Consider the following 11,307-nt stretch of genomic DNA (forward strand, 5'->3'; position numbering starts at 1 on the left):
ATATAGTCACTGCCAAATAAGCCACTCCAAATTAGTGCTTGACACCCTTTTCAGCACTATTTTTTGGCTGACGTTACATTAAAGGGGTAAAACAGCAACCCATGGGGTGGCAACCCTCAGTGGCAGCAGGGCTAGAAGCAGTGGCCTGCTGTTAGTAAAAGGTTGCTAACCCCTGCACAAGAGATCAGTTTGTCTAATGAATTAGTTTTAAAAAGCCCCAAGTAATCCTAAAGTACAATTACCTGTCCTGTTAGGAGAAACTACTTCTTGTCAATGTATACAAGGGTGATGAACATAGTTCTCAGTGGCTTCCTAATCATGTATCTTCCACTAAAGAAGCAAGATAGAATGAAAAAAAAAAATCACATAAGCAAAGTTATCATTTTAGCATTTCAAAAGATACAGGCTAGCCACTTGCAGTGACTAGAGGAAAAACTCTTCTACCATGGACAAAAATGGAAAAATCAACTACATGCTTCGTATGCGTTTTCATCTCCCTGTCAAGCTTCATGTATCTGTTGCTGCCTCAAGCAGACAGATGATTCAGAAGTCCATGCTCACATTGAATGAATATATATATATATATATATATATATATATAAAATGTTGCTATTTTAAACAAAATTCAAATATGTTGAGATGATGCCAAAGTAGCAAACTTTCATAACTAATGAGATATTTGCCATAAAGACTTAGGTAATCCAAACTGAATGAAGAGACATAAAAGGGCATTGATTTACAAACAGTTTCCCAGCTAAAACTGAGTGTTTTTTTACAAGTGTGCTGTTTAAGGAAACGGGTTATAAACTTAGTAGTTTAAACTCTATTGTTTCTTCATGGTAATAAACCTATCTGATTAGAATTTCTGCCAGTGAATGACACCTAGACATGACCAGAGACCTGGAGAGTATTAAAACTCCTTTTTGTGGCACATCTACAGTACATAAAATATTTTGCCTACTCAGATTAACCAATTTCCTTACAAACGGCTGATCGAACAATAAAAAGTTTAAACCTGGAGTTCAGTCGTTCAGGACCCAACCACTGAACCCCCATCTCCCACAGCTCTCTGGAAAACCCCAGCCTCGGAGTTTACAGCTGCTTGCTTTAACCGAGATGGATATTCAGAACCGGGCATCAAATTCTACCACCGTGTAACGAGGGGCAGATCACACGGTTATTTACCTGCATGCTTCAAATGACCCTTATTTCCCGAAACAGAAGTATCTGTATTTGTTCCGGGTTCACTACTGCCTCCCTACTCGAAGCCCTGGCAAGAACAACATTGAAAGGCAGGGCTGTTTCTCCGCTGTATTCAGGCCTTCAGCCCTTTGGAAGCACAGACAATCTTTTGGTGCTGTGCTCGTGCGGGGTCTGACAAAACGAGGCCCTAAGCCGGGTTCGTCCTCATCGCAAGACACCGGCAGCTCGGTTCATTTTTCCAAAAATGACACGAACGTCCTCTCGTCCTGGGAAGGCCCCAAGCGCCTTCCAGGAGAGACAAAGCCTCGTCGTTGCCCCCCCGCGGGGGCGGCCTGGGCTCGCGCAAGACACGGCGCGACAAGCCGCGAGCAGCCGGGCGGCCCCGCGCTGGGCTGTGACCCCGCTGGCGCCAGGGCGGGGGCCGCAGCCCCTCGCAGCCAGCACGGCCCGCGCAGCCGCGGCCGCCGTGGGGCGGGGCGGGGCGGGGCGGGGCGCAGGCCCCACAGCGGCGCTGGCAGGGCCTCTCCGGGGCTGCAGCTGCGGCGTTTGGTGTGAAACGGGGCCTCCTCGGCCCACTCCGCCCTTACCGCCGCGGGACGCTGGCGTCTTCTCGCTGCGGCGCGGGAAGGGCCTAGCTGGCACCGCCCTCCCCCCCAGGCACTAGCCCGCGCCGCGTCCCGTCCCGTCCGGTCCCGTCACCTCCGCGCCCGCGCGCCGTCCCGCGGGCCCCGCGCCAGGCGGCGGCCCCACACCCGCGTCCGGGGCCCGGCGCCGCGCTCAGACCCTGCAGCTTCTCCGCCCTGTCCTGGCCGGGAGCCGCTCGTGGGTCCTTTGCAAGCGACCCCCTGTGCTCTGAGGTGCGGTGCTGTGGGCGCAGAGGCCTTTCTCCCCTGGGGAGGCGGGTGCCAAGGAATTGCTGAAACGTGCCACCAGCCTTTCCCCCTAGCTCCGGTTCCTGAGGGGGGCCTAGAATATTTTGCCTCCGCGGTACGATACTTCAGAGGAAGGAGCTCTTGAGCAGCTGCATCTTACCTTTCGATCTCAGTCGACAGTAAAAAGTAGTGTAATACATAAGTGGGGGTCCGGGTTAGTCCCTGGTGGGCTGGCCGCCACAGTGACCACCCCATGAGACTTAGGTGAGGTTAAGCATGATGGCCTGAACCTCACACCCAGAGTCAAGCCGAGTACGTTTGCTGTTCTGTAAGATGCCCTTGCACGCCTGTCCATGAACACGCTGGTCCCGACCACCAGATAAATGCCAGGCAGGGAGCAACAAACCTTCCAGAAGCAATTTTAACAACTGAAGAAAAAGAAAGAAATCAGGATGCACGACTTCTGGGGTGTGAGCCCCAACTTTGCAAACACAAGATTTTCTCTTCTTTTGGAAAACCCCCCTTTGCCTCCATCGGGATGCAAGGAACTTCGGAGATCTCCATGAGGTTTCTGTCCTGCCTTGGCTCCTTCCTCAGAGACCTGGTATAAGGAGTCCATGCTCCCGTCTGCCGACTTCCCCAGGGATGGCCCCAGGCTGCAGAACCTGTGGAGTGAAATCCTGACTTGTCAGTCCAAAGCATTGTAGATTCTTGCACTTTACTGTGTGCCTCCTACCCCTTCCCTGACCACCACTTCCCACAAGAGCATCTCTCCCCCTGGCTCCTAAAATCTGTGGGTCTGGGTTCACCTAAAGAGTAGGTAGTTTAGGGCTGACCACATACACATTCTACCTTGAAGTAAGGATGCAGTTTCCTAGAAGAGATGCTGGAGGCACAGCAACAGCTGGAAGTCACTGCTGTTTCCTGTGCACTGCTGTGGCCACAGGTGCCTGGCTGTTTTGTCAGACAGATGGTTCTTCCCTGAACTCTGGTAAGCTGACAAATCACAAATGCACAGCTAGAAAGTAGTATAATAGTCATGTTGTAGCTATGATGGACCAGGAATTGTGTGGGAGGCAAGGATTTCTTAGGGTGAAATCTTTTACTGGACCAGCTGCATAGATGGGATAGTTAGACAAGTTTTCCAATGTAAGACATTCTTCATCAGGTCTGACCAGGGCAAGCCAAGCACAGCCAGAAAGTAAGCATGGACTACTTTTGTGGCTTGATTTCAAATCTGTTTTGTGAGTCAACATGGTGTGGTTTCCAGGACATGTTAAGTGGGTAAAAGAGGGCGCCGAACACAAAAGGAGAGGTAGAAAATTCGTGCATAAGTGTGGCTAAGGGGAGAGGGAGTTTTCCTCTTTCATTTCAGGGGATCATGGGCAGTTTCTCCCTCTTGTTGAACAGTAAAGATCAAAGTTACATAAATACTGTTTCACTGCCACACGGTTAAACATCTAAGGGTAGTTTAATGTCTTGTCAGGACAATAGTAGTTCTCCCCTCCCCTTTTTTGAAGAAGGTTATTACCATTTATTACCATTTAGATGAATTTTCATCCCAGGATCTCTCTTGGTTTCCCTAGCTAAACTCAGTGGGGCTTTTTTCCTGAATAATATACACAGTCACATTCTTTCCCATTTATCTATATCATATGTGATTCATTGTAGGCAATAATTCAGACCAGCACACCTTGAAAGAATGGTGCTGGTACACAATAAAAGATTCACTTATATGAAGAACACTATAGTCCTTTCTTTCTGCCTGTTTTAAAGAGGTTTCCAATGCAAAGCTTATGTAACAAAAACATGAGAATAGTATTCTTGTTGCCTCTTTAATTATTGCAATAAATATAAAAAGATTGATTTAATAATTTCAAGATCAATCTATGTCTACGCAACACTTGCATAGCATGAAACTTTTGCATATAGTATTTTCTTAATTTTCTGTAGAAATTTTACTAACAGGAGGCAACTTTTGGCTTAAATGTAAATATAGTAATCATTTGTGCACTTTCACCTTTCAGTCCAATCCCATTCTACCGCTCCAGCCACTCAGTTGTCTTTCTTATACTCAGATGTGCCACTGTGATATCAAGATTTCCTTAATATAAATCATTGACACAAACACTTTATTCTTGAAGTTATAGATGTATTTGTTTGTGTTAAAGGGATTCACTCTGCATTATTAAAAATGGGCATACAAGGGGGAAATATTTGTTTACCTTCTTTTGGGCTTTTTTATAATATGTAAAAAAAAAGTTCTGATCCTGTTACCTTTTCTGCTTGAACAAGGGTTTTCGTAAGTGGTTTTTATACTTTAGGCCCCTGACAGACATTCAATTAAAGGCATCATGCTGTGCTACACATGCATGGCAGGAGGTGTAATTGTGGGATCAGGGATCAGATCCCATTTGCAGCACATTGTTGATGCAGAGTGAGCCCAGGACCATGATCCTGGACATCCCTTACAACAGCGAGTAGCAAGCCTGTTAGCTGATTGGGGCTCCCAACCTCAGTGGCACATCAGAACCCTTATCTCTATGTGCCCCCATGGGTTAGGATCCCTGATCAGCTGCTCTTGAGAATGGCAACTGATCAGAGCTCTCAGTCCCTAGGGCACAGCAGAGCCCTTGGTAGAATCCTTGGATCTGATATGCCATTGGGGGTTGAGAGTGGTAACTGATAGGGGCTTCTGACCTTTACAGGGGTGCATCAGAGTCAAGGGCTCTGATGCACTTCTGAGACTGGGAATGGCAGTTAGCTGATCATCTTTCCCAATTTCAGGAGTGCATGGGAGTCAAGGAACTTCATGCACTCCTAAGGATGGGAGCCCCAGTCAGCTCATGCCAAGTCATACATGCAGTTTAAGGTGTGATGAGAACCAGCCACAATGTTTACACAAAACATATTTTGTGTAATAACTTTGTAGCTTATTCGTTGTTTTGTAGTGCCATGAATTGCATTAGTGTGTGGGTGGGGTACTACTTAAGGCATGATTAATTAGTTAATCATGTCTTGAGTGTAATGTAAGCCAAGAGTCTTAGTCCCTAGTTTAGCAGAGATGATGTTTCTCATTTTGCTAGACACCATACAAACCCAGCACCAAAAGATTGTCTCCGCTTCCAGAGGACTGAAGGCCTAAATACAGCTGAGAAATAGCCATGCCTTTGAATGTTGTTGTTGCAAAGTTGTTAGAATGAAAAACAGTCTTCTCTACCCTAAAAAAATCTTCAGCCTCAGTGATTACATCTTTCACAATGTGTTTGAATTAAATAAGTTTTATCAAAAGCTAAAGGCTGCAGCAAAATGTGCAGGCGCATGCGGTTTGTGGTGCCACCGTCCTTTTTGTGGCAGCGCACACTATGTAGCAAACTTTATAATATGTTACTGGGATTTTCCAGTAGCAAAAAACCCCCAAACAAACAAAAACAGGCAGAAGAAGTGGCACAGCACACGCAGAGGTCAGGCCATCCGGCCAGGCCTCCGTGCTGCCAGACTTGTGCCCCTGCTGCTCCAGGCCAGCAGGTAAGACTCTCCCTGGCTGCAAAAGCAATCTGTCCCATAACAAAGGCACATGCAGGAGCGTGCACTGTGGCAATTTGTGCCACTACAAATGCACGCCCCTGCATATCTAGACATGACCAAAGCATTTTAACTCATCTAATTAAACTCCCTCTCAGTTGCTCAAAATTCCTTTCTTGTGTAGTGTGTTTCTGCAGCAGAACACAGGTTTTGCCTGCCACTTAAAGGGGTCTGAGCAGGTGGCAAGCAGCCAGCTGGTGGACGCAGACCCAATCAGGTGGTCACATGTTAGGCAGGAGGCCACCTGATTGGTGAAGAGGTTGCGAGCTTGGGTAGAAGGCTAGGTCTCAAGAGCAGAGTGGACAGTTGCTGCAGGGGGCAGAAGGAACAACATCACCCAGCTGGAGATTTGCTGCTCCCAGATTCTCTGGAGGTCAAGGGTAAGAGCTATGGGGATGGAGGAGGTTCCTGGTCCTGGGAAATGACCTAAAACTACATCCTGCTGGGGTTGGTTGGTGTGGTGGGGCTGCTTGTGGCAGGGCAGTCCCTAGGAAATGTCACACCTGTGCCTTCCCAGTGAAAGGTGAGTATGGAGCACTGGAAAGCCTCAGCCCCTGCTGCCTTGTGGGTGACCCTGTGGAAGAGAGAGGCTAGGGGAGCACACCCTGACAGAAAAGCACAGGGCCAAGGCCCACTGAATGAGGCCTGAGGCTCAAGATGCATTAGGCCCAGCAACCCAATAAAGGGCAGGGTAGAAGCCCAGTGAGGGAGTTGGGTGTTGAAGTCTTAATGTGGGGGCATGGGGAGAAGCCCCAGCAAGGGGGGCATGAGGTCGAGGTACGTCTGAGGAGGCTGAGGCCAAGTTTAGGCCAGGTGAGGCCAAGTGCAACCCAGCTAAGGGGCCAGGGAAGTATTAGTGGATGGAGATGCCATCTGCAAGGCATGGGGCATGGTATAAGGGAAGGTTTGGAGCCGTGTATTCACCCTTGGCATCAGGGCAATTAAATGGGCAGCCTCCCACCTGGGAACACCTTAAGTTATATCAAAGGCAAGGCAGATGGGGAGACTACCCTAGACAAGTGGGTGGGCCAATGTTTGGACCGGCCCCAGGATGATGACCCACTTGTTATAGCATCTACCAGTTTTCTAGCCATCCAAAGAGTCTTCCAACAAAAATCATTTTTTGTAACAAAAATATCAGCCATACCCAAAGCTTACAGGCCTACATTTTACATTGTAAAAATAGGGTTAGAAGCACATCAGTCAGTGGCTGGTACTTTAAGATACTAAAACTGCAGAACTATTAATACAGAAGCTGTTTTATCTATATATGACTGGACACGTCCACACAAGATGCTTAACTTTGCATTAGCATAGCTTACCTCAAAGTAAGCATGTTTGTCTACATGTTCATATACTTACTACACAGCAAAACTCCCTAATCCCAAATAAATTTGCTACCTGCAAATGCAAGCAGCAAACTTACTGGTGATTAGTAACGGAACTGTAGCACTTGTCTAGATGCCTGACGGGGAGCAAAAGTCTGCTGCTGGGGCAGACTCCATCACAGGAAGTCAGGCAAGGACTATGTTCCCCTGTCCTGGCAGCAGGGAGCTCGGGGCCCCTGTTCTGAGATCATGATCAGGGAGCAGGGGTTGGGAGATCCTTATGTCCCAGCCCCAGCTCTGCCATCACAACTGGGAAGCCTGTTCCCCACTCAACTCCACAAGCATGGAGCTAGGGGAAGGGGAGAGAAAAACAAGCTCCCCAGCCACCCCCATGCCCCCATACTCATGGAGCTGGGGGAAGAACAAGCTCCTCAGCCCCCCTCCAGGGGCAGGGGCTGGGAACTGTTCTGGTCAGGGGCAGGGCCCATCCCTGTGCCCCAGTCGAGTGATTGAGGTACGTGGCTTGGAAAGAGCTGCAGGGGTAGGGTAAGTCCCAGCCCCCTACCCCAGTCTGCTGGTGGGGCATCTAGCTTGCTGCCCCATCAGTGGATCAGGGCAGAGGGTTGGGACCTGCCCCTCCCCTGCAGCTCTTTCCAAATCCCCTGCTTCTAATTGGGGAGCTAGAGCCAGGAGCTCCTTACTGCCAGGGCAGGGGGACATTGTCCTTGCCCCAGCAGCAGGCAGCCCCCCTGGAGCGAGGAGATAGCCGTCTTCTGTCCCGGTGCTCCCTGCCAGACCCTGAGCTGGCATCCAGTGCAGAGGCAGGCAATTATTTCAGGTGATGGGCCACTTACTGAATTTTGGCAAACTGTTGAGGGCCATGTGGGTGGCTGCATGGGTAGCTCCACCCCTTGACAGGCGCTCTGCCCCCTGGTTGCCATCTTAGGGCCGGAAGTCCTGCCCCCTAGCCCCTGCCCTTTGCCACCAAAAGTCCCTCCCCTTGCCCCCAGAAATATTCCTTTCAGCAAGGGGTTTTGCCATCTCAGAACCAGAAAAAATCCAAATTTTATTCTAAAAAATGAACATCTACAACATTAATTAATTTGATTTCAAAGAATATTTTTGTCTTGATTTACATATGTTTGTGTAGTGTACCCAGAGGGGATTGCACAACAACTTAAAATGAAGTCTTACTCTTGTATACTGTGGGGGGGGGGTTGGGGGTATGGGGGGGTGGGTATAGATTTGTATGGGGTGATGGAGCACGCTGGTGTGTGTGGATTTGTGGGGTGTGGGGGGGTATGGGGTTTGTGTGGGGATGTATAGAGGAGAGAATGGCTGGGGTGTGTATAAGCAGGTCTGCATGTATGGCAGTGCAAGGGGGTATAGGTGCATATGTATAGTGGGGTGTGCTTGTGGGGTTTGCCCTATGAATGCACACACAAATGCACTCTGCTTCCCTCACTACACACACACACACTCTCTGCTTCCCTCGCCGCCACCCCCCCACACACACACTCTCCTTCCCTCATTGCTCTGTCTTTCTCCCCCTCCCTAATTGCATGGATACACACACAGTCTTTCCCTCCCTCATTGCACAGATGGGGACACACATACACTGTGTGCCTCTCTCACTACACACACGCACACACCCACCCCACTCCTGGCCCTGGGGTACCAGTGTGGCCCTATGGTTGGGCAATACAGCCAGGGCCACATGGCGCTAGAGCAGCTGGCTGTATGCAAAGAAAGCTGCAGCAGGCAGACACTTCTGGTTGGGGGGGATAGGGATGGAAGTGGGGGGCAGGGGAGTGAGCCAGGAGGGGTCTTGCTGGTGAGTCCTTCTGGCTTCCCCTGTCCTACTGCCTCTGGGTTCTGTCATCTTTGACAGGCAGCGAGGAGCAGATAAATATTAATCATTTAAACTTTTTAGGTGCTCCATGAGCTGGATAGAATGGCCTGGTGGGTCGGACCTGGCCCGCAGGCTGTAGTTTGCCCACCCCTGATCCAGAGGGAAACTGGAGCTTCCCCCGGTGGTGACAGAGGCCCATTGAAGGGCTGTAGGAAACTTGATGCAAAGGGCAGCAAACCTCCCTAATGTCCACATGTGTAGAAGGCTGCCCAAAAACACTTACTCCAGAGTAGATTTCACCAGAGTAAACTTAGGCCAGAGTAAATGCATGTGTAGATGTGCCCACTGTATATTTCTTCAAGACTTTTGCTTTTTATTTCAGGTGACAGGGAATAATTTAGAGTTATCTTGCAAAAGTATGTAAGGTATAAAATAAACTGGACCGAAGGACTAATGAAATAATAGAACAATATGTTGTATTTATAAACACTCAATATTAGAGGTGAGTGGTGCCTATAACAATGAAAAGCCCTGATATAATTAAAGATCAGTGAAACCTAGATAACTACTTCAAGATTAAAAAAAAAACAAACCAGTGTTTAATAATACATTGACTTATGTAGCTCAGCACATCAGAAGATCTTTGAGTGCTTTGGCAACATTAATTACACAACACCCCTTTGAGGGAGAAAAGTCTGACTCTTAAGTGATTTCTACAGCTGACAGGTGTTTCTGCTCATCAGGTTTATTAAATGTAAAGCTCATTTTGACAACAAGAGATAAAGCTATGTAACTACTAGAGATAAGCAACAAATCTAAATTCCTGTATCACGTATTTTGAATTACTACTTTGTCATATGCTTTTGGAATAGATGAAGTAATCAGTATTATCTAGTCAAGAAAACAATGTTTCATTTGCAAAAACAATACCAAAATTAAGTCTTCTGTATCAAGTGTTAAGATTGAGGGTCAGATCCTCAACTGACATAAATGAGTGCAGTTCTACTGATGTCATGGGAACTATGCTGATAGACACTAGCTAAGGATCTCGCCTTAATCTTTTTACTCTCTAAATCTGTGCTACTGCTGCACAGTCACAGTCAACATAGTAAGCATTTCTCAGTCATTGACTTTAAACCCAAATGTTCCTTGGCCAATTAGAGTTTCAGGGATAGTTTCATAAATAAAATGCTTTCGCAGCCAAGTCATGCACAGAGCAATTTGCTGATATCTTAAGAAAAGTGTGCGCAGTAAAACTGATTCTCATCTTCCTTTCACTATTGTAACTCTAGAAGTAAATGTAATCATGTCTGATTTACCAATATCAGGAAGAAAATTAGAATCAAGGAGATTAGGTTTAGATTTCGGTCAAAAAATGTAGTAGTAGTAGGCATGTTGGCAGTGTTGTGAAGGAATAAGGAAAGTGCAAGGAAAGCTCTGAACAAACCATTTATGACCTTTTTATAAGCCATACATTTTCATAAAACATAACCTTTTTATGAGCCACCTGAAAGAATTCCTCAAGGACTGCACCATCAAACCCTTGCTATACTTAAGATATATTGATGACATCATCATTTGGGCTGAAAACCTGCAATCTCTAATTGAGTTCCATCAGAAATTCAACAATCATCATCCTTCCATCTGACTATCTCTTGAATACTCCAGCACCAGCATCTCATTTTTAGACATGATGATCAGGATCCAGAATGGTAAAATACAGACCACAGTATACAAGAAACCCACAGACCAACATACATGTCTGTGTAGAACCAACAATCACCCTAAACACACCAAGAAAGCTGTGATATACAGCCAAGCCCTCAGATACCACCAAATTTGCACTGAAGAGCACCCGGGATTGCCACCTCACCAATCTTAAAAAGGCTTTCACCCAACAAGGACACTCCTTCAGAGAGAGAGATTGCATGTTTGAAAGAGCCATCCAGATACCACATGAAGAAATGCTGCAGTACAGAAGAACCCCCCCCCCCCCCCAGATCGCACACTGCTGATTATGACATATCACCCCTCCCTTGAACCTGTATGAAAAATCCTCAAACCATTGCAACCCATACTAGAAGGAGACCCTATTCTTAAAGAGATCTTTCCAGAACCACCTATCCTAGCCTTCAAACAAGCATCAAACCTCACTAACATCATCACCAGAAGCAAAATTCCTCAGGCCCAGAACACATTGAATGGATCCAGACCGTGCCATGACAAGAAATGCAAAACCTGCCAATACATCACCACCACCCCCACAATTACTACACCCACAACAGAACCATCAGCATTTCTGCATCTTACAGCTGCACCTCCAGAAATGTGATACATCTCATCCAATGCACCAAATGCCCTGATGGAAAATACATAGGAGAAACCAAACAACAACTGTGCACCAGAATGAACACACACCGGAAATCTATCAAAGACAAGAATACCCAATTACTTGTGGGGGCGCATT

The 11,307-nt window shown here is 47.2% G+C and overlaps 1 protein-coding gene across 5 annotated transcripts in view; it reads right to left on the minus strand.

The window, feature by feature from the left end:
- The window catches only part of NMNAT3 (nicotinamide nucleotide adenylyltransferase 3), a 72,618-nt gene extending 69,882 nt beyond the window's left edge, over positions 1–2,736 (minus strand). Inside the window, exons 1-2 of one of the 5 annotated variants that reach the window (XM_019478720.2) lie at positions 2,236–2,736; positions 243–330 (exon numbers count right to left, since the gene is read on the minus strand). The gene's annotated coding sequence lies outside the window, so the exon portion shown is untranslated. The other 4 variants (XM_059730927.1, XM_014602905.3, XM_019478719.2 and 1 more) reach the window with 4 other exon arrangements.
- Between the last annotated feature and the right edge of the window lie 8,571 nt (positions 2,737–11,307).

Source organism: Alligator mississippiensis, chromosome 7 (assembly GCF_030867095.1).
Source record: "Alligator mississippiensis isolate rAllMis1 chromosome 7, rAllMis1, whole genome shotgun sequence".
Taxonomy (NCBI): Eukaryota; Metazoa; Chordata; order Crocodylia; family Alligatoridae; genus Alligator; species Alligator mississippiensis.